The sequence below is a fragment of the Ochotona curzoniae genome, unplaced genomic scaffold (assembly GCF_017591425.1).
Source record: "Ochotona curzoniae isolate NIBS_2020 unplaced genomic scaffold, NIBS_Ocur_1.0 scaffold_4506, whole genome shotgun sequence".
Taxonomy (NCBI): Eukaryota; Metazoa; Chordata; class Mammalia; order Lagomorpha; family Ochotonidae; genus Ochotona; species Ochotona curzoniae.
Genome location: NW_024467119.1, coordinates 75,831,582 through 75,858,509, shown reverse-complemented (window position 1 = coordinate 75,858,509; position 26,928 = coordinate 75,831,582). Strand labels below are relative to the sequence as shown.

Sequence of the window (26,928 nt, the reverse complement as noted above, 5' to 3'; positions counted from 1 at the left end):
GTGCAACAGGAGCACAAGGGTTGATATTCACTGTGAGAGGTAAAGCGAACATCGAATGAACTCCAGGCATTTTCTCAGGAGTAATCTAGCACGAAGCCTTCCTAGAATCTTCGCCAAAATGGGGAAAAGGACTAAGTGATGTGGTTGCCAATAATATTGACAAATTTTACCAACATTCATACAAACAAATCACATCAGAAACTTTGAATATGAAACTGATGCATAACTTGTGGATGATCAGCTCAGATATCCTGCCTCTTAATTGTGATGTAATAGACACAAACCAGCACGGCTCTCTTCCAGTCCTGCAGACCACGTATTCTTTCTACCAACCTATGTTCAATCTCAGTCTTCTAACAGTATTTCAGAAAGAGCTCTCATCTCAGAGTTTGATTGTGATGAGGAATAACGAACTTCAATAGACAAAATGACTATGATGCTTGATTTTGGATTAAGAAATAAAATGCATTCCTACATATTTTCATGACGGGAGCATGTGTACTTAGCTGATGAGTGTATAATTTGTCATTCGGATATGGATGCTTTTGAGAACAAAAGTATGGAAGTCTTAATAGTTACACTGGAATAACAAATCTACACAGACACTCTCCCAGGTGCACGGAGACAGACTGCTACATCATAGAGAGAGAATTTCCCAACGTGCTTTCCACAGAAAGCATCCTGTGAGATGCTGATGTGAAAATGCGCAAAAGAGGCAAAGAAGCTACTCACCAGAGAGTGATTTACGTATCATAAAGTGGTCATATTGCTTTATGCTTCACATTTTAGATTTTTTTTTTTGTAAAAGTTTTTCCCAGAGCCTAAGAAATTTGTTCCATAACACTTGATAGATAGCAGAAACTGGATTTTCTAGTTTCCCTTGCATTTCCTAAGTTCAAGAAATTTCCTTTCTTGAGTTCATGTATTGTTCACACAGTTCTTTGCTCCACATTCTTCCTCTTAAACTGTTATCCTTTCCACTTTGATAAAAACAAACTGCAAAATTAATGGTGAATACTTGATGAATTATCTTTAATTATAAGGCACAGGTATGAAGTATAACAATTCAGCCAAATATCGTAACATTCGGATTTTAATATGATCTTAGCCATGTTAATCGACGTTATGCAGTAAGTAAATTGCTTATTCTCGCAGAACCAAAGTAGAGGACACAGCTTTCTAAGTGTGTTCTGTGAGTAGCATTGTTTGAACTAATGTGTAAGTCTCCTTCAGCCCCTGATTAAGCGCCCTGTGAATGTGATACTGCAAGATCATCAGTGAAGTTCCAAGAGTTTAAGTAACCTGTTGCTTGTGTGTTTCAGAAGCCCAAACACAAAGCCATTGTGTTTTGCATAGAAAAATGTAAGAGGCGGCCAAGCTAGGGCTCAGGAGTAGTACTCAAATGGTACCCAAATCTCACTCCCTGACAGAGCTGCCATGATGTAGACGTGGGAGTTTGACAAGTGACAGGTCTGTGACAGGACCCCATAAGGACCCATCCAAGAAAAGGTCCAACCATCAGATGTGGAAACTGGTAGACCCCTTGTTTCCTTGTGTTTGGTTCTGCTGCGTGTCTGGTTCATTCTTACACCTCTTTAAGGAAAAAAGAACACATAATAAAATGGAAAAAGATACATTGGTAAGTAAAATAGCCACATACTTTATTTTCCTTCCTGCAAGCATTTACAGTTTGCTTTTTCTTCAGATTTATTTTATTTTTTATATTTATTGGAAATTCAAGCATACAGAGAGGAGGCAAGGCAGAGAGGAAGATCTTCCATCCAATGATTCACTCTTCAGGCAGCCGCAAAGGCCAGAGCTATATCAATCCAAAGCCAGGATCCAGGAGCTTCTTCCATGTCCCCCACATGGGTGCAGTATCCCAAGGCTTTGGGCCATCCTTGACTATTTTCCCAGGCCACAAGCAGGGAGCTGGATGGGAAGTGGGGCTGTCGGGATTAGAGTCGGTACCCATATGGGATTCTGGAGTGGGCAAAATGAGGATTTTAGCCACTACGCTACTGTATTGGACCCTAGAGCTTTCTTAAGTGCGTAGAACACTTTTCAATATTTTTAATATGCGTTTAACACTTTTATTATATTTTCCCAGTAGGAAGTATCAAAAAGGGCATCATTTCAGTATTTCACAGTTTACCAGCATCTCCCTTGCTCTCTTCTTCACAGATAAGACTTGGTGCTCAATATCATCAATTCCTGCTTCTGTAAGCTGCTGGTTCCTCCGTTTCTGCTCATTTTACATTTTTGGGGTTCCATGGAGGGAACCCTGGGAACACCTATGGTTCCGGGTGTCAGGTATCATCCAGGGCCCTCCTTGGGTGTCGTGTGCCTCAGCCACTCGGCCTGCATCTCGTCATGCAACAGGTTGCGGCTAGCTTGCTGGTGAAGCCTGAGAAAACAGCTTTAACACTATTCACCTAGTCACATGACTCTTATGAGTAGAAGGTATTGTGAAAGATTCTGGCAGAATGGTTTTGCAGGCAGGAAACATAGCCCAGGTGTGGGGGCTTCTGAGTCTACAGGGTGCCAAGAGAAGACCCAACAAGTCTGCTCTCAGAACAATGCCATTGTTCTGGAAACTCACTGAAGGAACCATAGCACAGAGTTCAGCCCCAGGGCTGTCTGCCTGCCTATCACTTTTTTTCTGATTGAAGACATGGGAATAGTATCTGTGATTCACATCACGTTTGTCATGATCGGAAAAAACAAATATTAAAATATTTTCAAAACTTCAGGCAAACGATTCGTGCTTTGCTGGCTATTGCTTATTTCCCCAGCCCTTTCTTTGAGATTTAACTAAATCTTCCAAAACATGTATCACCTCTTATGGTAAGCAAATAGACAGCAACTGTGTTCTCAAAGTGATGGTTCATTTTCTTTGCTTCTAAATCATGTGTGTGACTGCTATGGTGGGACACTCCCCCTGCCCCAGGGATTTGAGCGATGAGGATCTGCATATTTCTCTTACCAGTATCCCAGGTCATAGTGACATTTCCCAGCAACCCCTTTGTCCCGTATTTATATTAGAGTCCTTTATTAAACAAAGGTACAATTTGTTTTTAATTATCAGGTCATTGTGCTTTCAACTATAAGATGCCATTCTGGCTAATCAGCTACAGCAGCACTACTATCTAAGAAATAGAAGGTGAAAGGAGAACAAAGTGATTACAAGGTTAGCCTCTATTTTCAAAGAGCACCTGAGGCTACATCCAGGTAATTTCAATTAACTTTTATGGAAGTTACTCAGCTAAAACCCCAGCGAATGCTACTGTAACTGGATGTAGCGCTTTTGCCCTACACAACTACTGAGCAATTTAAGCTGTAATTTTTTTTCAAACGTACCAAAAATATTGCTCTCAAGACTGACCTCTACGACATATTCCCTTTGGACTCATGCAAATTAAAATGACTGTGATATAAAGATGTCTGGGACCGGAGTCATAATGGCAACATTAGCGGACCCTTCACGACTGCTGCCCTGCAGGGGGCCATTCAGATACTTTATGGACAGGCTAGTGGTAGTTTCAAAGCAAATGGTAAAAGAGCAGCAAGCATAAGCAACTGTAAAAAGAAAACAAACCAAAAACCCAGTAAGAGGCTGTGAAGACTCATTAAAAGCAGAAAGGCAATAAAAGTGCCTATGGTATATTTTCCATTATCTGTGACCTTGAGTTGCAGTTTTGGCTTTGTATTCATTACCAGTTTAAGAAAAACATGGCCTTACACTCCCATCCCCACACTTTCTATGTATGATACCATGAAAGAGAAGGAACAAAGTCTAAAACTAGCTGCCCCAAAACAATTTACTGTGCTCGTCTTGCAGGAGTGTTCCCTCTGCCCTCTCCATTATTGCCTCACAAGCAATCCTGTGTGGGGTGACGGGAAGATAACCATTGGATTGAAACCTGCTACCTTGGTCTGTCCATAGCCTCACAGCGTGTTATTCATATTAACGACCTCTTCCTCTAAAAGCCAACCACTTAGTAAACTCTCCGTGAACAAAGGGGATCTCTTAGCTGCAGTTCAACTGTTAGATAATTCTAAACCGTAATCACAGAGAAAAGTAATCTAGCTGTAAATGTATGTAACTCAACATAGATGGTGATCACAATTTGTGGTGCTCGGGGGCAAAGAGGTCACTAAGCCAATAAGATGGCAAGTAACAGTCGAGGTCACTGGGTTACAGGTGGGCAAGATGGCGGCCAAGGACAGAGCCCTGGGCTTGAAGCAGGGCAGGGGTCAGGTTGTTTCAAAGAAAGACTGATTGGCCAGGGCCTTTATGCTCTCCCTTTCTGGAATTCCTGCAATTCCTAACCTGAGGCTATCCCTTACCCTATATAAGAAACTGAATTTTCCCAATAAATTGGAACTGCTTAGACAGAACTGCTGTCCATTTGTGTCTCCCGGGCCAGGAGGCTGGGTGGCGGGCAGCAGACTCACCCCCTCTGGCAACGGGGTCTAGAGGAATCTATGGGGGAGACCCTGCAACAATTTATAAATATTTCCAATAGATACTTTTCTAAAATTAATAAATGGTTTCCTTTGCTCTCAGTATGTTCAAAATTTCTTTTGAAGCATTTTATTTAAGCCAAGAAGTCAGTTCTGCTTGAATTTTAAGTGACATAGCTGGCATTTCCTTTAAAGGAAGTGAGAAATTAGGGTTAATTTCCCAACTAATTCCCATCAAAAGAATATCTTTCCAGGTATCTGAAGGTTGAATTTGATGTCATCTCAGTCTACCAAGAAAATGTCCCTTCTTTCCATTGACTCTGCATGTGTAATTGCAGTCTTTACATAATTTTTATGTAGAACGCTAAATTAAAAATGACCAAAAGGTCTGCAGTTTTCCAATATCAAGATGTTTCATGAAAACTCTGGCAACTTAATTCTCATAAAAATGATTAAGTAGAATTATATTGGCAAGAACCAGCTACCGTGGAAAGTTTAGGTAAGTGATTAAGTTGAAAAATGATGACTAGGAATGCCTCCCTAGTTTCAAGTTACCCCACTCACCACACACACACACACACACACACACACACCACACACCACACACACCACACACACCACACACACACACACCACACACACCACTCACACACACCACACACACCACACACACACACACCACACACACACACACCACACACACCACTCACACACACACCACTCACACACACACACACACACACCACACACACACACACCACACACACACCCCACACACACCACATACACACCACACACACCACACACACACACACACCACACACACCACTCACACACACACCACTCACACACACCACACACACACACACACCACTCACACACACACCACACACACCACACACACCACACACACAACCACTCACACACACACCACACACAACACTCACACACACACCACACACACACACACTCTTTAGCCAAATAACTTTTCTATATGATTCTTCTCCTCTAAGATTTATTCTATTTTTAGGTAAAAGATAGAATTACGTAGAGATGGAGAGACAGAAAGAGAGAAATCTTCCATCAGCTGGTTCACTCCCCAAATGGCAGCAATGGATGGAGTTGACCTAACCTGAAGCCAGCAGCCAGGAACTTCTTCCAGGTTACCCACATGGTTACAGGAGCCCAGAGAGGTCAGCTATCCTCAACTGCTTTCTCAGGCCATAAGCAGGGAGCTGGGCCTGAAGTGGAACAACCAGAACAGTAAATGCTGCCTATATAAGAAGTTGACTCTACAGTTGGAGGCTTAGCCTGCTACGCCGGGCACTGACCTCTCTATATAATTACTACAAAATCTGATTTTAGATCCCAAAGAATTAGGTGTGAAGTATACATACAAGTCTGAAATAGATTGCTTTGTTATACTTAGAAACAATCTCAGGTAAGTTAAAGTATATGTTCTTTGCCTATTACCAATACTGTTTTTTAAATTTAATTTGCTTCTGGTACATTTCTAAGAATAAACAAATTATTTGTAGAGGTTATTATATCTCTTTTACTTAAAAATCTCAAAGTAGACACATGTTATTCTCAGTTAATATTTGTATCAAAAAAGGAAACTTAATCTGAGAAACTTCAGACATTTTGTCCAAAGCATTCTTATCTCCATATTAGATTTAACATACTTGTTCATTTGAGATGAATAATCAACTTAACATGAATCTGTTTTGATCATCTCCAATTATTATACTTTGTGTGAAAGTTCATTTATTTCTAGAAATTAGAAAAATTGTGGGGTGTCAGAGAATGAGATAAGAGTTATATTCAGAGGCCTTCTCGTCCCTGGATTCAGAGGAGGGTAACAAATTAGAGAAACATACGAGTTAAAGTAAACATCATGTCACCCCAAAGACAACCAGCAGCGCCCAGAACCCGTATTCACAGTCGCATAGAATCATGGCTGGATCTGCAAACACTGGCAAGAAAGATGCCATCAAAGAATGATCAGAAGCATAAGAAGTTCGTTTAAATCTTGGATCTCTATAGAAATGATGAATAAAACAATCCCAAGATTGAGATGCTAACTGACAATGGAGTATGTTGCTTTTAATTCTGAATGTATCATAGATTCTCTAAGGCATATTCACATACCTGACCTGGTCCCTGAAGATTTTGCGTTTGTGTGTATATGTGTGTAGGATGACTACCAAAGGACTGCTAGGGTGCTTTGGGATCCTAATGGGGCATTATTTACATCAAGCAGGTAATATTTTTGCCACGATCTTCCCAGAATGGCTTGGCTATTTAGCTGCTCTACAAAGACGGTCATGATGTCCTGAGTTGACTTTCCCTGGTGGAACCTTCCTTCTCTGCTTTCAAGCTAAGAGCTTTGACAGAATCAATTTAAAAGACATCGTAGATCCTATCTTCTCTCTGCCACCCATTTTCCTTCAGGTGAGGAAAAACTGCTTTAAATACTGTAATGGCAATTCTGTTTTGGAACAAAATGTGATGTTCATATATGGCAGATTCATTCTGTCAACAAAATGTGTCTGCGTCTACTATCAAGTTCATTTTTTTCTGTCTTTTTTGGATCATCACTTCTTCTCTTAAATAATTATGTATTTATTTCAAATGCAGAAAGACAGAGGAGAGCTCGGACATTGGGACTTCCATCCATTGATTTATATCTCAAGTGGTTGTAAAACCTGGGCTGAGGCAGGTTCGAGCCAGGAGCCTGGAACTCAGTCCAAATCTCCCACATGAGAGGTAGGGACCTTCTGAGTTGGGCTACTGCTGATGCACCTGGGAAAGCAGTAGAAGATAGGCCAAATATTTGGGTTACTGGACCTACGTGGGAGAGTAGATGAAGTTGCTGGATGCTGGCTTTAACCTGGTCAAGGCCTTACCATTACAGCCCTGCGAGGGGTAAGGATTCACTAGTCTGTCCTCAGTCTCTCCCATGCTCTCTGTCTTTCAATTAAATAAAACAAATGACAAGTTCATTTTGGTGCAAAAAAAAAATTGAAACATGCATAAAAGGCAGTCTCAGAAACTTTATGAAAATATGTTTTATAGAAAACATGCAAGAAATTCTAAAACTTTTCCTCAAAATACTTACTTTTAATGTCATTTTCCATAAAATGTTGGAATCTCCTAGCATATGATAATTTATGTAGAAATGGAAGCAAAAGGGATGAAGTTTCAGAATCAGTTGAAAGAGTTTTTTGAAATGCTTCAAGACACGAAGTCAACCAACGGAGGTCAACAGCACTTGAAATACACAACAAGAAAAGTAATTTATAAAAATAAATTTCCATGCACAATACCAGCAAGTATCATAAGCTACCTAGGAGTTAGCTTTACTTAGAATGCTTAACCTCTCTGGAAAAAAACTTTAAGAAATGTTTATTTTGTGAGACAAAGAGAGAAAAACAGGGGCCTGGGACTATCGCATAGTGGCTAAAGTCATCGCCTTGCACGCGCCGGGATCCCCATTCTAATCCAGGTGGCCCTGCTTCCCATCCAGCTCCCTGCTTGTGGCCTAGGACAGCAGTTGAGGATGGCCCAAATCCTTGGGACCCTGCACCCACGTGGGAAACCTGGAAGAGGCTCGAGGTTTTGGATTGGCTCAATTTTAGATGTTACAGTCACTTGGGGAGTGAACCATAGAACGGAAGATCTTCCTCTCTGTCTCTCCTCCTCTCTGTATATCCACAGTCCCAATAAAAATAAATTTAAAAAGAGATAGAGAGAAAACCACATAGACTTGGAGACAACTACCATCTGTGTTTCATCCCAAATGCTTGATATGGGGTGATGGGCTAGGCTAAAGCTGGGACCCAGAAACTCAATCCTGGCTGCCAACATGGGGGGCAGGAAATATAATAACTTGAGCCATCACCACTGCCTCCCAGTATATGCATTACAAAGAAGTCGGAGTCAAGAACAAGAGTATGTGGGTCTGACATGAATGGTTCAGTGGCTAAAATCCTCACCATGCATGCACTGGCATCCCATATGGGCACCAGCTCATGTCCTAGCTGCTCCACTTCCCATCCAGCTCCCTGCTTGTGGCCTGGGAAAGCAGTTGAGGACGGCCCAAAGCCTTGGGGCCCAATATGCTTGTGGGAGACCTGGAAGAGGCTCCTGGATTCACATTGGCTCAGATCTGCCTGATGTGGCCACTTGGGGAGTAAATCAATGGATGGAACATCTTTCTCTCTGCCTCTCCTGCTCTCTTTGAAACTGGCTTTCCGATAACAATAATTAATAATGATAATAATAATAATACATTTTTAAAGAAATCAAATACTCCCATATGAGATGCATATGTCTCAAGTTCTAGACACTAACACCTGAAGACTCTAATAAAATACTTAGAGATAAACTTCCCACGGTTGTAGACAGAAATTTTTATAGTATACAGTTTAAAATAATGTCTACAATAAGTTGTGTAAACTCAACATCTTTTCAGATATTTGATAAATTCAATGAGCTTACTTTTAAAACTTTAGGCAAAAGCGGAATTTAACAAATAAATAAACCTTACCATGCCGATAAAACAAAGAGTGTTGTACTAGCAGATTTCAAGATAAGCATTCCCTAAGGCAGACCATGGATCCTGAGCAAGTTGTACTGCCACAGCTGCAAAGGGTGGAATCGCGAAACATTTGCCATGAAAGGATGAGAGAATCACAAGAAGCAAACACCTCAAATTTGATTTCCTGGTGGGCTAGGGATTTGTTATGACTCGTCCTTGTGCTAGAGCAGGGCTCAACAACACAAAACTGCTTCTTCGTGCTGCTATTATTATTAAATGAAGTCTATTCTGTTCTTAGTACAAATTTGAACTTGATATAATTGAACGAGTTTGACATAAATGTAATTCCCTTGTTTAATTCATGCACTGTCCATCCTTTTTAAGGCATTTCTACCCAAATTTTAACAATTTAGGCTTAACTGTCTGTGGAAAAATATTGTAAAATACTCATGATAGTGTCTCTGATTTGCTTTCTCAAAAAGTACATGTAGAGGGCCTGACAGGGTAGCCTGACGGCTAAAGTCCTCACCTCGCACGCACCAGGATCCCATATGGTTGCCAGTTCTAATCCTTGGGGCACACTTCCCATCCAGCTCCCTGCTTGTGGCCTGGGAAAGCAGTCAAGGATGGCCCAATCTTTGGGACCCTGCACCCATGTGGGAAGCTGGGATGAAGCTCCAGGCTCCTGGCTTCTGATTGGTACAGCTCTGGCCATTGTGGCCACTTGGGCAGTGAATCATTCGACAGCAGATCTTCCTCTGTCTGTCCTCCTCTCTGTATATGTGACTTTTCAATAAAAATAACTAAATTTTTTAAAAAGTACATGTAAAGCTAGAAAAGTAACTGCTTAAACTATTAAGATATTTTATTGTATTCATGTCTTTCCTCACTCATTAACTGAACACATATTTATATCACTTTGTTATTCAGAGTACTTTTTCAAATGGTGAATACAACAGATAGGCCCTATGCTCTGCAGAAATGACATAAGATGCTATAAGTGAAACTTGAGATAAGTATTATGAAGTAAATTTAAAAACCTAAAATTGAAGTCATAGAAAACATCCAATTTTGCATGGCAATTTTTTCAGTGGAAAATCTAGATAGGAAGGACTATAGCTCTATTTCACAGGGGCTGTCATTGCACTATTGTGGCTTAAGCACTGTCTGTGATGCTCTAGCATCCTGTACTGGCACCACACCAAGTGCTGGCTGCTCCACTTCGGATCTAGCTCCCTACTAATGTATCTGAGCAGGCACTGATTTGGTCCACATCCCACCCATGTGGGAGACCCAGATGAAAGAAGCTCTTGGCTCCTATAGGCCTGTTCTGGTTCCGATCTTTCCGGCTATTGAAAGGCAAACCAGTAGGAGAAAGATTTTTTTTTTAAGATGTATTTATTTTTATTGCAAAGTCAGATATACAGAGGGAGGACAGACAGAGAGGAAGATCTTCTGTCCAATGAAGATCTTCTGTCCACTCTTGCTGAGCCGATCCGAAACCAGGAGCCAGAATTTTCTTCCAGGTCTCCCATGCTGTTGTAGGGTCCCAAGGTTTTGGGCTATCCTCAATTGCTTTCCCAGGCCACCTGCAGGGCTAGTTGGGAAGTGGAGCTGCCAGGATTAGAACCAGTGCCCATATGGGATCCCGGCACATTCAAGGCAAGGACTTTAGCCACTAGGCCATTGTGTCAGGCCTGGAAAATGATTCTTACTCTCTCATTCTATGTGTGTGTGTGTGTGTATGTGTGTGTGTTGTTTGTGTCTACTCTCTTTGACACTATGCCTTTCCAATAAATAAATCTTAAAAATACTAAAGCTCAGAAATCATTGTAATCTGAGTATAACATATGAGTATTTCTTGTTGAACTAGATAAACATGTATCTTAATCCCATGATCTTATCTTGATGTCATATAAAATATGCAAGGCTTTGCACAGACGGCTGAAGTTGTAATCAGTAACTGATAATGGCAGGCAGGGGTTATATCATTTCAGTTATATTCCTTGTTGATATTGGATCCCGTAGCCCTTGGCAACTGGCACTGTTATCAGGAAAATTGAACTTTTGTGTAAAGGAATTCATAGAAGAACCAAGTCATTAGTGTTTATTTTCTAACATCTATTCTCAGGAATTGTGTGTGTGTGTGTATAAACCATTGTAACTACATTCTGGAAGTGTAAATTTCAGGCAGTAAAAACTTGCTACAATGTAGAAAAGACAATATTTCTTATATGGGTCCACAAATACTTTAGCAAAAGAGTCATTGAAAAATAATTGCATTACATTTCTCACAATTTATTTCTTCATTTGCACAATAAATATAAAGCAGAAAAGAAATCTTAGTTTGCATTAAAGACCAAATTCTTTTAAATGTATATAAGAAAAGTTTAGGAAGACAAATTGCAGTTCCTTTGGAGCTCTGCACACAAATGTTAATAAAAAAAAAAAGGTGCCACTGCCAACCACTCTCTACAGACATTCAACAAACCACCTTCTGTTATTCTCCCCTACACTAAATGCAGTTGGGTTCATGTGAAGAATGCGTGTAACCCACAATTTTAAAAAAGAAAAATGTAAGATCCAGACCGGAGCTAATCTGCATGAGACTTCGTTACCACGCAGCTCTTAGAGCCACACCCAGACATCAGAAACGTTAATAATTCACCTGTGCCAACTGACACAGAAACTGTTAAAACTGGGTTGGCAAAAACGTGGCCTGGTGTGCACAGTCACAAGAATCTGTCAGGTGCCTCTGCTTTTACGTTGATGCTGTAGGATTTCCAAGCTGTCTGTAGAGTAACAGGTATGTGGGTCAGCAACCGGCTGAGTTCTGCATGGAGAAAGGAAAGGAGTGCCACAAATACCACAGTTTAGTGTCTTGCCTCTTGACAAATAACGTTTCCTACAGTGCAGGTCTGAAACAACTGGTCAGCAGTGGCCCTTGGGATGAGGACTCGCGTGGGTGAGGTCAACATGCTTCCTGCATGCCTCAATGGCCATCATTCCTAGCATCACCATGTACTATTTACTGCTTTGGATTTGGTCAAGACATTTTAACCTCAGTTAAATCCCAACACTCACCTTCTGAACAATAAAGGAAAATCATTCCTCCATAATTAATTTGTAGTTAGCAAAAGACACTAACAACTGGGTTCTATAATTATTTTAACAAATATGAATATCTTAATTATTAGACAGAAGTGATAAAAGCAAAAACTTGGGACAAGGGATTCCCAAATGTTTCATGGGGTACTACGGAAAGCTTGAATACATTCTAATTTTCTTCTGCAAAACTCTTGAAGATACCTTGTGTTTGAAAACCACTAAGACTGAAACTGTGTGACTGCTCCGTGAATGCTTTCACACCATAGTTACTCGAAGTCTCTTCTGACAACCAGTGGTAATGACAAAGAACGTAATTGTGTAATGTATTGAGAAAGGGGCCAGGGTCTTGGCATCCAGAAACATCTTTTCTGATTCAGGCTTTTTACTGTGTGCCTTGCAAATCACTGAACCTCTTTCATCAAATACCACTATGTAGTCCTTGAAATAACGACCCAAAACTAAAGGTTAGAGAATTGTACAAGAAATCTCCTTTGGAAAGTACATAGGAATGATTAAAAAAAAAGACTAATAAGACTAATTGATTTGTCTAAGCCTCATAATTGGGAATGGGAAAAACAGTTTTATTAGACTGCCATTCATAATTCTCAGTAAGTGGGAATACTCTATAATGATAAAAATAACAGTTCCAAAAATATTATCAATGCTGTATTGAATATTTACTCTGTGTCTGGTATGTTGCTAAATTTCTTGGGCTTAATTTCTTCATTTAATTCTTACAATATCCGTAAGATGTAGCTATTATTATTATTATTATTTTGCATAGGGAGACTGAAGTTTAACAATGTAAAATACTCAAGTGGAACATGAGAAGTAACACTGACCTTTGTAACTATTTGAGGAATGAATCATTGGATGGGTAATCTCTTTTTCTCTTTCCCCCTACCCAAACTCTGCATTTCAAATAAAAAAAACAAATAGATCTTTTTAAAATGAAATGGAAAGAGCCTTTTCACCAAGATGGCACTTAAGGTGAGGAATAAATCTGTCCCTCCCAAAGCCCAAGCCAAAGCGAAGGCCCTGACAGCCAAGATGGTGGTGCTGAAAGGTGTCCACAGTCACGAGAAAAAGATGCACATGTCACCTTCCTGTGGCCCAAGATGCTCCTCTTGTGGTGGCAGGAGAAACAGGCTTGATCGCCATCAAGTTCCCCCATCACAGAGTCTGCCATGAAGAAGACAGAAGACAACAACACACGCATGTTCATTGTGGATGTCAAGGCCAACAAGCATCAGATCAAACAGTGAAGATGTGGCCAACGTCCATGTCCTGATCAGACCTGATGGGGAAAGCCCATGTGTGGCTGGCTCCTGATCGTGATGCTCTGGATGTCACCAACAAAATTGGGATCATTTTAACTGCATCCAGCTGTCTAACTCTAAATACACGTTTTTACCATTAAATAAAATGCAATGGGAAGAAATGCTTGTGAATTTTGTCAACTTTATTTCAAAATTGTCTTATTGTGACTCAAAAGCATAAATTCTAAGCTTGCACAAAACATACAGAATCTAAATACAATTGGAGGAAATGTATTATTTTTGTGATAACAATACTGTCAATTCAGTTTATATCACATTTATGCTTGTGTAAGAGGTACCTCATTGAGTCAGGTTTTTTGAAAGAGAAAGTCATATTTTTCCCCAAAAGACAAACAATTTCCTTTTTTCAGTTAACATGTGGGGCAGAAGATAACTTATAACTCACTGTTCCTTGAGTTGAAATTATTAAAGATTTTTACAGAGTCCACTCTGTTCATTAAGATTTAAAGAGTTTGATCTCAGGATCCTGGCCTAGCGGCTGAATCCTCGCCTTGTTTGCACTGGGATCCCATGTGGGCACCAGTTCATAACCTTGCTGATCCACTTCCCATTCAGCCCCTACTCACTGCCTGGGAAAACAGTGGAGGATGGCCCAAAGCTTTAAGACTTTGCACCCATGTGGGAAACCTGGAGGATGCTCCTGGCTCCCAGTTTTGGGTTGGCACAGCTCCTGTCCCTGTGGCTGCTTGAGGAGTGAACCAGTAGACAGAGAATCTTTCTTTCTGCTTCCCTCTTTGGATCTGACTTTCCAATAAAAGCAAATAAATGTTTAAAAAAAAGATTCTTCACTGACTTGTAGAACACACAGCAGCAGCATTTTACCCAAGAACTTTTTGTATTTTCTTTTTCATTTCTTCATCCATACATTAGTTATTCAATAGCATGTTGTTTAACTCCATGGTGCTGTAAATTTTTTGTTTTTAACTTTATTCCTGTTGCTAACTTCATTTAATGACTTCTCATTTAAAGGTATGTATAGTGACAGCATCATAGAGGCTATCATATCTAGATGGGAAGATACGGTGTAATAGAGATTAACACATACAGATGTGAGGATACAATGCATTATGCATCTCTACTTCCAAATCAAAGATGGACTCTCAATGAAGCTGTTTACTATATCTTGACAATAGGATGCTGGACTGTCTGGCATTGTCTGTACCAGCAATGTCAGGATACACTTAAATAACACATTGATGGACTTATGACTGCATATGAAGGACTATACTACTGTAATAATATGGGGAAAAAATGTCAGGGGTTGGGAATTTGGTGAGGGAGTAGGGAAATCCCAGACCCTCCCAATGGAATTTTACCATAAAATTTAAAAATAATAATAAAGGAAAAGAAAGAAAGAAAAAGAAACCTTATCTTTGGAGCTTAAATGCAAATACTGGGCATGCACAAAAGAGAAAAAAAAGAGAGGAGAGAGGGATAAATGGAGAGGGGAGGAATTGAGGAAGGGATGCACAGAGGGAGGAAAATAAACAAAATAGAGAAGAAGGAAGGTGGGCGAGGGAGATGCAGATATGGCCCAGTCAGCAAATAAGAGAATCAGAGTGAGAAAGGAGCATCCACAACTGAGCTCCCACTGTGTGGTGCTGGAGCATCCCTGGGCGAGACAGAGAAAGCAAGCACAGCAGGAATCCCAAAGACAGCCTGGGATTTCCTTCAAGCTCAGAGAAGAGTAGATGAGCACAAGATTTAGCCCAGGAGAGACATTAAAGCCATCAACCAATCATGCAAGCCAGAGTCTGTAAGCAAAACTTAACTTGTCTTGCAGTTGCCTATGTCTAAAATCATTAGCTAAAACCTGGGAAGAAAGTAGTTAAAAACCCCTTAGAGAAAAAACTTAATAAACTATAAATTATAGATAGACAAATTTCTATATGGTGTATAAAAATCTGATTCAAAGCAGAAACCAGTTAGGGCAATTTATAAAATTCTATCATATAACTATAAAATGTGTATTAATGAGACCGCCTTTGACTTTAATTTCTGTAGCACAGCTTGCAAAAAGACTTCAACCAGACAATCCAATTAACAAAGACAACCATACCTCTCAAAGCTCGTATTTGTGCAAAAATATAATATTAGAAATACAACTGGAAGTCATTGTAAGCCAGCCACTAAGCAATTTTGGGCAATGAACTGTGCAATTAGCATTTTTGTTATTGGAAAACTAGGAGAAGTGGACAAATTAATGAGTAAAAGTTATTTTGGGAAAAATGTATTTCAGTGTTGAATTTAGTTGATGGGCATTTTAATTATTCTGAATATTATATTTATATCTATATCGTCTTAGTTCAGGCTGTCATAACAAAATGCCATGAACTGGGGCTTTAATCGACAGAGGATTATCTCACAATTCAGAAAGCAAGAAATTCACGTTAGGGTGCCTGTGAGCTCCAGTCCCAGCAAGGGAAATTTTTTGACTTGCAGGTGGTTTCTTTCTGTGTCCTTACCTGGCCTTCCCTCAGAGCTGCATGCATCAGAAACCAGATTCTTATCTCTTTGTCCAATTCCATTATCATCACTTAATCCTCATGATCGAATCCTGTTGGCAACGCCCGTGTCGCCACGTACTTCCAGCCCCGAGTCGAGTGGAGGGACTAGGGTTATGAGACAGACAAGACAGACAACACACACAACACACAGAGGCTCATTCTTGTGAAGAGAGGCCCTTTATTCAAAGTCGAACTGCTCTTATATAGTCTGCTTGGCCCCTCCCAGGATCTTCCCAATGGTTAAGCAACACCTAAGCTCCCCCAAGGACGTGCAAAAAGGGGAAGCAGGAAGGAGGGAAATTGCAGTCAAGCCAGGGGCTAAATGTATCAGGCCATGATTGCCCTTCCTGTTACACCTTTGAGAAACAAGCTGTGCTGTGGAGTTAACCCTTGGGAGACCGGGGCCTACAGAATCCAATTCTATTACATTCCAAAGCCTGTATCTCCAAATATCATGACCTTGGGCTCTAGGACTTCAAGAAATGAATTTGGTGGTGTGGCGGTGGGAAGCAGTTCACAGGGTATAGATACGTAGTTAACAATGGGGTGTATTCTGAGAAATGTGTTGTCAACAAATTTCATTTTGTGAACATTTGAACATAATAGAGTGCACTCACATGATCTAATATAACTGCAATGTCCCTAGACTATATAATCATATGGAACACCATTGTACATATGTAGTTTGCCATTGTTCGTCTGTCCTTATGTAGCGTATGACCATATTTTAATGATTATCTTTGATGAAAACAACATGCTGTCCCCATTAGTTGATCCATTTTTCTACACTTTTTAATATTTGTATGTATTTGTATATGAGTTCCCATGATGGACTAGTGTGTTTTATTCTCTGTTTTACCTCTGTGTTTAATTCCTTTACTGGTACATAATGGCACTCCAGAAATCTCTGTCAGCATTAAATGAATAAATTTGTGCTATGTATTTACTTGCACTTAATGCAGCCTCATATTATTGTTACACAGAAGACCTACATTACATTTCGTGCAAAGATGGCTTTCTGTTCCACGGACAAGGTCTGAGGTGGTATTTCTGCCACATGCCTATCGTTATAACTCTGACATGTCACTCGTCTAACCAAAAGTAGCCCTGAAAAACCAAGGATTTTTTAAATCGTATTGTTTAGATACTATGCCCTCTTTGAGCAGCATTCTTGACCATTGATGCTGATTGACATAACTTTCCCATGTAACAATTCAAACTATACTTACCTTATCCTTGAAATCAAAATGTAATGAAGGGGATCAAGCGTTTTAGGGAAATCAAATAAACCTATACAAAAGAATCTCTAGACCCACTTCATTGAACACATACAATACTGTAAAAATCCAGGAAAATGATACAATTTTCATTTCCTTTGCTTCTCAGCCTTTTGGCTAAGATCAAATGTAATTTTCACTTCCTCCTTTCACAGGCACTGTACAGAAATCACTTAGATAACTGGCTAAGTAAATACTCTTTCTGGTCCTCTTCTGATGACGGATTGCTGTTTAGGAAACCACTCCCAAATACAGTGGCTCTAAATAGTCTCTGTAACGTACTGCAGAATCAACATTCTGACCAGGGAGAAAAGAGGATGGTTTTCCTCCATTTCATTTGGCCCCAGCTCAGTTGGACTTTGAGATTTGCTTCCAAAATTATTTACTTACGTGGCTGGCAAATCACTGCTAGCTTTATCTGGTCCTCATTGGGAATTGAGGACCAGGGCCATGGGTATATCTTTGCATGTGTCTCCTCTAATTTTTTTTTCTAAGTTTCTTCTTATTCTCTCCTTATCATGCTGCTGGGATATACAGTGTAAGTCCTCCCAAAAGAACAAGGTGGAAGAACATAAGATTTTTAATAAAAACCTTGAAATTTACACAGCATGATTTCTACTGGATCCTATTGTGTGAGGCAGTCATGAAGTTCTGCCTGGATCCAGTCATCAGATGGTGAACATCTGTGTTGATTCAATTTCTTAGCTATTGTGAATTGAGTTACAACAAACAAAGTACAGAACTTCATTCATATGTTGACAACATTGCTTTTAAGTATATTCCAGGAGTGAGATAGCTGGGTCAAATGATAGGTCTATTTTCAGATTTCTGAGGAATCGACATACTGTTTTCCATAACATCTATACTAGTTTACAGTCTTACCAACACTGGATTAGGGTGTCTTTTTCTCCACATCCTCAACAGGATTTATTGTTTTTGATTTTTTGATAATGACATTGTAACTGGGGTACGGTGAAACCTCATTGTGTTTTTTCTTGACATTTTCCTGGTGCCTAGTAATCCTGAATATTTTTTCATGTGTCTGTTGACAATTTGCATTTCAACTGTTAAAAAAAAGTGCCTGTTCATGTCCTTTGCCCATTTCATAACCAAATGGTTTGTTCTGTTGCTATTTGGTTTCTTGAGATCTGGATATCAATCCAACCTTTATGTATAGCCTCCAAATAGTTTCTCCCATTCTCTTGGTTACTTCTTCACTTTGTTTAGTCTTTCCTTTCCAATGCAGGGGCTTCTTAATTTGATGTAATTTCATTTTCTTTCTTTCTTTCTTTCTTTTTAATTGTCTGTGCTATTGGAGCCTATATTAAGAGGTCTTTGCTTTTGTCAATGTCTGTCAGATTCTGCAATATTTTCCTTTAATAATTTCATGGTATCAGACCGTAGATTTAGATGCTTGATCCTTTTTGATTTGAATTTTTGTGAACTGTAAGGTACTTTTTCACTCATAGATGAAATTTTCCCAGCATCATTTGTTGAAGACACTGTTCTTAGAGAAATTCAAGGGTTGATTTCAGCTCCTTTGTCAAATATCAGTTGGTTGTAGATACCTGGATCAATTTCTGCGGTTTCTACTCTGCTTTAGTGTACTGTAGAGCTATTTTGTGCCAGTGGCAGGCTGATAACAATTCCCTATATCTTGCAAATCTGCTATTGTTTTATTTACAACTTTATCTTTGTTGTTTGAGATTGCTATAGCTATTCAGGGTCTATTGGGTTTCCATATTCTCAAGGTCTCAAAAGAACATCATAGGATTCTGATCAAAATCACCTTAAAACTATAAATTGCTTTCAGTAGCATGGACATTTTGATTATATTAATTCTATCAATCTGAGAATATTTTTCCATTTTTTAAAAATAGCTTCTGTTTTTCCCATTAGTGTTTTCCAATGTTCACTATAGAGATCTTTCACATTTTTGGCAAAATTTATTTCAACATACTTGGATTGGCATAATAACTCAACAGACTATCCTGCAAGGGCTACAATCCCCTATGGACTTTGGCTCATGTCCTGAGGGCTTCACTTCCCATCCATCTCCCTGCCTGTGGCCTGTAAAAGCAGTGGAAAAGTGGCTCAAAGCCTTGGGAACCCAAACCTGCGTGGGAGATCCAGAGGGGACTCCAGGCTCCTGGATTTAGATCAGCTCAGTTTCAGCCAACGAATGGAACATCTGTCTCTCTGTCTCTCCTCTCTGGAAATCTACTTTTCCAATAAAAACAAGTAAGTCTTTAAAATAAGTTATTCCAAGGTACTTAAATTTTGTTAGCTATTATTAGAGAGACTGATCTTACAAGTTATTTCTCAGACATTGCATTGTCCATACAATTCATTCATTTATTTTTTTGTGTAGTAATTTTATATCCTGCAACTTTACCAAACCCTCTTGTGAGTTCCCAGAGACCCTCCTATATCTTTAATTCTTCATGCTCCAATTATAGTGACGTTGTTTCTTCGATCAAGTAGTGAATTCTCCATTCCCTCTTGGGATGTGTGCTTTGTGCTTTTTGGAATACTGGCCAGCTGGGATAGAGAAGTGGAATCCTATCTTTTGCAACAAAATAGAGGCAACTGGGAAGGATTGTGTTCAGTGAAACAAGCCAGTTCGAGAAAAATAGTGTGCTTTTGCCATGAGCTGAGATAACTCATGAGCACAGTATAAAATATGCAGTGTATGTGGCCAAAATTGCATTTGAGACTTGATTATTATGATTAGCCCCTGTATACATTCTTGAGCAGCAGTGAATTTTTTACTTATCACTTATTGAACTTCTTATTTAATGAAGGGTTAAGCTTGTAATAATAACATAAATTGAAAATATGTTATTATAAATATTTTTAAAAGACTGTAAGGAGGAGGGAGTGTGGGAGCTTGGATGGGAGGCAGAAATTGAGTAGGGATAATCATTATACTCTTAAATCTGCATATATGGAATTGGTGAAATTAAAAAAATACACACACACACATACGTTTGAAAGAAATAGAAGAAAAAAAAGTCCAATATTCTTTACTAGTTCTGACTATTCTTCTAGCATTATTTAAATCCTCCCAAGCCTCTTGGGCATTTCCCATAACTATCTGCCCTGACTTGCTGCTGTCTTGCACCTGAGTCCATTATTTTTTTTAAAGATTTATTTTTATTATTTTTTTTATTGGAAAGGCGGATATACAGAGAGGAGAGACAGAGAGGAAGATCTTCCGTCCGAGGATTCACTCCCCAAGTGAGCACAACGGCCAATGCTATGCCAATCCGAAGCCAGGAGCCTCTTCCGGGTCTCCCACGCGGGTGCAGGTTCCCAAAGCTTTGGGCCGTCCTCGACTGCTTTCCCAGGCCACAGGCAGGGAGCTGGAAGGGAAGTGGGACTGCTGGGATAGAACTGGCGCCCATATGGGATCCTGGGCGTGCAAGGTGAGGACCTTAACCACTGTGCCACCGCGCCGGGCCCACCTGAGTCCATTATTACATACACATTCCTGACTCTCTTTCCCTATAAAGAGTTTTGATGTAACAGTATTCCCTAGGAGGTTTGTTTTTCCATAACTTCAAGCTCTTTCCCATTAATTACTTAGTATTCTTTATGTCTTTTCTTTTTTTGTTTTTGTTGACTTTGGATCTGCTTGATTTCATTCTTTCATAAACCTTTTCTGTCTCTGACAATTTCCTTCTGAGTTTTTGAATTTTCTCACTGTTATGGAAATGAAGAATGCCTTCTTAAAGTGATTTTAAAAACCAAATTGGTAGGTTGCTTCTTATAAAGACTTGAGAAGAAAATCAACTCCCCTTTTCATCATGTGGGAGACTTGGCATTTCCTCTGAGTCAATTAGCTCACCTGTAGCCAAATAGTTACAACATCCGCTATTGGGCAATTATTCATTTAAAACAGATTCAATCTCACCATCTCTTTTAAATGACACCTAAAGAGACAGTCAGAAGTCCTCTGGCGGCTCTGGGGCCCACCTTTCTCTGCCACTTTCTGTGTTGCTTTCTTTGTGCCAATGGAAACCGCTGGAAGCCAGTTTCAGCCCTTGGAGGAAGATGGGTAAAAGGCATGGAGCAGGATTGCTGCTATCCCCCTCCCCATTACATCTGCCTCTGTACATTTCTGAGATGCTAACATGGGCTTTATTTGCATTAGGAATCTCCAAAGCAAACTCTGAGAACACATCTCTTCTTCCTTCTGGTAGAAGCAAAAGACTCAGAAGGACAGGGTTCTAGCCTTTGGTCTCCTAAGTGCTTTTCGAAAGCCAACCCCCTTGACCATACTCAGTCTCAAAGCAAACACCCTCCCCTGCAGCCCAGCACACATGCCTTCGCTGGCCCCATCAATGTTTCTGCTTTGCTGCATGAAGGGAAGAGCAGATGTCTGATTTCTTACGTGGATTCTACCCCTTCCACGAGGATGAGCATCCTCTCCCCATGCATCCCTCCTCTTAGCTCACCAAGAGACTGCAAGGCTGTGCAGCAAATCCATAGAGAGAGATTTTTAATTTTTAATTTTCTCTACTCACTCTTAGAAAAAAAGATGTATCCTCGAACAGAGAATGTAAGGTACATAAAGTTCTTGGCTTTGGATCATAACAAAACTGCGCCAGTGGAGTAGCCTGCTTGATACCTGATGCAGATATAAAATTAAACATACACACTGCTGGTTTTTTGTTTACCATTAAAGGTCTGGGTTGCAAAAAAGATACCAAAAAAAAAAAAAGATACAGTATGAGACTCTTGAAAGGGTCATAGGCATGTCTTAGAAACATCAGGCTTGGTTCTCTTTTCCAGTTCCACGAATCCTTTGCAATGGAAGTTCTCCTTGAGAGGAACCTATTTTCACTCAGGATGCTTCTTCCACTCCCCAGAGAGTACTCCTGCAAAGAAAAGAGCAAGGTTGCCCTCGAGTCACCAAGCAAGCACCAACCAGCTTCTTTCTAGCTGCCAACTTCACAATGTTTTCATTCTCAGATTTATCTGACTCCAAAACAGAAAAAATATAATTTTTTTTTTTACAGCAGATGAAGGGTCACAAGAAGCTACAATTTTCTTCACACCACTTTCACAGCAGACTCAGGAAATACATTTCACCAAATCTCTCTTGGGTGGCATAAATAGACATGTACATAGGCAAAAGATACTCTTAAGAATATAAATATAGATTACAGAAACACCCTGACAGAGCTTGCTATCTTGTAGACTCTGTGACTTTTCTTAGTATCTTGATTTGCCTTGCATGCTTCTTAGGCTCCTTCCTTCTTCCCTCCTCTCTGCCTGCCTTTCTTGCTTCTCTCCTTCCTTGTCACTATTTTGTTATTGTCGCAAAACTCCTGAATTCTTTTTTCTTTTTTTTTTTCCAAGAACTAACTTAATGGGTTGAAGTCAACAAATACCATGCAATCCTGAATTTGAAATCTGCCTCCTTTTGGAGCTTTATCTTTCCATTGAGAAGGCAAGATTCTTGCAAAGATCATTTGCAGAGAGGTGCTTACCAGAGCTTCTCTTGGCTGCAACATGCATGCAAGACAAGAAAAGCAGCGTGGTGGGCATATGCAGCTCTTTCATTCAAACAGTCATGATCAAGTGTCTTCTAGACACACTTGGGTGACTGCGGCAAAAGCCACAAACACATTCCCATGCAACGAGGCAAATACAAAACTCATTTTGAAAAGACAATACATAATGTGTTAGATGTATGCAAATATTAAAAGGAAGAAAAGGAAGTTTGACTCATGACCAGCCAATAATTTTATGGCTTGGGACTATCGTGTATGCTTTTGAGATTTGGTTTCTTCCTCCGTGAAAGAAGACCAACTTAGACTATGAGTAACAGGCCTTCCATCTGACGTCTTGGGAGACTCTTCTTGAGAACTTTTCTGGCTTCAGTGTGTCTGCCTGTGTGAGGTTAGCACAGCATCCATACAGGCAGTGGTCCAGCTCCACACACTAGGGGAGGGAGAAATTTAGGTCAGGAGACTGGTGTCTGGGCAACTGGATGTGATTCATAAATTTGCAGTAATTGTTTTAAAACTACTCACCCCCTTTTTTTTTGTCCTAAAAGTTAGACCTGAATAATCAACTATATTTTAACGTTACCCAGCAGACACAGGACCACCTGTCTGTTTCCTGTTTTCCTGGCCAAGTAGACCTTCTGGGAAAATCTGATTAGAAACACAGCAGGATGAAACTCATTGCTCCCCTTCTTTGTTCCATCTGTCTCCCTTCTCCTCTGGGAGAGTCCTTGTTCATTTCCCCATTACCTCTCATGTTCAAAGCTAAGTTCTCCACCTGCACTCTGGATCTGCTGCTTCCCATCTTCTCCCAGATGTTGCTCTTACAATAACGCTTCCTCTTCTCCATCCTTCCAGTGTTTTAAGCATTTCCCTTTACTAGCTTTTTTCACACAAAGTAGACACGTTGGCTTTTCTTTTCCTTTAAAAACTCTTTGTTCTTTCCAGCCAATGTCCTAAGATTAATATTCACATAATATTTCACTTATCAACTACATTGCAAAACAGGTTATGTTTTGCCTACCCTCTCTTCATTCCTTAGGAACTTTCTGAAGTCCTATGCAGGTTTCTTCAATATAACGAGTGTTCCATTAAGTCTGTCCACACGTGGACTGATGTTACCCTCTCCTTGGAAAAAACTGCTCTTATTAGGAAAAGGCGCCAACTCCTAGCGAGGGTGATTTGCCATGGACACTTGTGGTCTCGGCTACCTGTTTTAACTGTGGATGGTCAGAGTGCAATCCTGTGTCTGGCACCCAATAGCTTTGTGATTTAGACAAGTTATTTAATTTTTTTATGCATTAAGTTTTATTTTAATCTGAAAAGTATTAAACTTTCATAAGCAATAAGTGATATTTGTTTGTTACATAGGCATGCATCACTTGAATGTCTAAATGTGTGTGCATATGTATTTTTTACCGTTACTTGTTATTACCAGATATTCTACATTCTGTTAAAAATAATATAAAATGGCATGAAATTGCTATCTCCATTTAAGTATTCAATTGCTACTGGTGTCTGAGAGGAAATGGCAACATATTTGTCAATGTTTAGAAAAGTGACTGACACATTAGCTACCATTCAATGAATGTTACCCAGTATTATGTAGTATTATATAGTTGTCTTTTCGTATGCAAGAATATAGAATTTTGTCCACTTACTTCTTAATAAATTTTATTCTCTAATTTATTATTAGTAAAAGCCTTATTCCAATAAATGTTATTCCATCATTTTTTTCCAGTAATTGGCTTGAGAAAGAGCACCTGAACAATGCTTGTAAAGAAACAGAAACTTTTTTGAAATGCTTTCCTCATTCTTAGTCCAGAAATATAAGAGTTTTATTTTTCTTCTGGATAAGGTCTGACAATCTCAAATGTATACAACATTGTGGATAAATACAAACTCTTACTACACTTCTGGTAGGAACTTGAAAAAAGAATTAAAGAATTTTGGAAAATGCATATTAAAGAATTCCTTTGGCTGGTTTCAAAACATGAGAATTTGGTATCATTTGAATCTAGGGGTTAGGAAAAAATCAAATTTACCTTGAGCAGGGACTTGACAAATCTTCAAGATTCAGTTCTTCTCAATTTCCCTTTTCATAATTGAAGTGCCAGTTGTGTTTTCAGAATAGCCTCCCTCTGGGTGGTAAGAAGTCAGCTATTGAAAGAACTGTTTACAGTCAGTCTTATGCCTTATGTTCATAGAAGAATATCTTGATTATTTATGTATTTGTAGAAAATTTGCTTTTTATAACTTTAAGTACATTGTCAGAAGGCTTCTTATAAATTTAATTCCTCAATATTATCTACAGTTATGTCTAACTTGCTCCATGTTTATTCATGTATCTACATAAATTTCGTTTCATATAGAATTGTGCACATTTAAAGAGTGTCCTAGGTTTTTATTTCATTGTTCCTAATTTTCCTTTTTATGTATTTATTTTTTTACTTTTTAACATGTTCAATATTGTTTATAGATACAATTCTAGAATATAATTTTATTCTCTTTCTCTCTTCTTTTCTCTTTTCTTTCTCTCAACCTTTCTTTTCTTTTTTCTACTTTTCTCCTTTACTTTTGAGATTAAAATATCCTTAACTTACACTGTAGTCAAGGGCATAATATTAATGAAATAAAGAGTTCCAAAAGGAAAGTGAAAGAAAGGCCCTAGTTTAATGGGAATATAGGAAAGATAATTTACATATCTATCTATCTATCTACATCTTATATATATAGTAAATTTCAAAATAATCAGATCATTAAACCTATAGTAGCACAATGGCTTCCATTATATCATTTTTCTACTTCTTAAATTTTATCCTATTATGTTCCAGATCTGTAGACGAGGTTGGACTCATTAATCTTTAATCTATCTTCACACTGTACTAATTAGGATATGCTATAGTCTGATGTAATGAGAACATTTTCTAAGGCCTTTGGTGATGGATTACATATTTTTGAACTTCAGAACTTTCCATTCAGTTCTTCTCCCATCCCTAGAGAACTGTCCTCTGAGTCATATTAGATGACTCAGCAGCCAGCTACATCCAGTGCACAGGTATGGATGAGCAGAGAATAGGATGTGGCTTCCTCTTCTTTCAAGAGGGCCTCTTTTAAATCACAGCTCTTCATTTTACACACCTAGTGAGGCAACAATACTCTCCTCTACTCTAGATTGGCTTCCGTGGATTTCTCAACCATCCAGACGACTACACAGTTTCCTACAAACATTATATGAAAATAGACATAAGAGAATATATAAAAGTATTTTTAAAATGAGACAATATATATAGATTTTCATTTCTGGGTCTCTGTTCAAATTGTGACTGCGTCTCTTCAAGGTACAGCATCCACCAAGTCTTATGCTTTCTGAAACTTGCACGCGTCTGGGCAAATGAGGATAGCAAAGCACGTCGTAGTTCAAAGCCTGAAAACAGGACATGTGTAACACCTAATGCCAGGCCCGACAGTGCACCTCCGCATAGAGGAAGTGTTGCAGAAAATGTTTCATAAATTTCTTGTTGTATTTACACATTGAGGGAAAAAAAATAACATTTTTTTCTTTTTTTTTTTTTTTGTAGTTTTACAACTTTGTTTAGTTCTCTTCCACACTGACTGTAGATGTTTGAGAGTGGTGACAAGTGTACAGGAAACCACAGTGTCGAGCTTGTTTGGCCAATCTTCATCCTCAATATGTTTTCTGGAGAATCTCACGTGCATGCATGGAATGTTCCTTATTCCTTTGGCTCAGACCGCTTTGTTGAGCCTGTATCGATGCTCACATCTGATGTCCCCATCTCTTTTCATGGCAATCTTCCGGATCTCGGTGTGCACCCGAGGAGCACGTTCCTTGAAGCCCGCTCCATAGATGTGCTTGTGAACAACGCTGATGATGTGCTCCTGTGTCACCACTCGCCGATGGCAGAACAGCCCTTCTTCGGCCACCCTTCTTTGCGGGAGCCATCTTATAGGAATCAAGCTGGAAAGAAAAACATTTTCTTACAGGTGACAATTCTCTAATCATGGTAAAGTGAGATAAACACTTTGTTTTCCTCCAGGGAGAATAAAAAGCAAGAAGCGATAAATGCTTAATTTTTTTTTTTCAGTGCCACAAAATGAGCAGTTATAAATCTTGGACATGAGTTGGATTATTTTTTACTGTTTTTTTTC

General features: G+C 39.3%; 1 pseudogene; it reads right to left on the bottom strand.

The window, feature by feature from the left end:
• Nucleotides 1-12,373: 12,373 nt before the first annotated feature.
• On the bottom strand, nt 12,374-26,722 carry LOC121147526 (annotated as a pseudogene).
• Between the last annotated feature and the right edge of the window lie 206 nt (nt 26,723-26,928).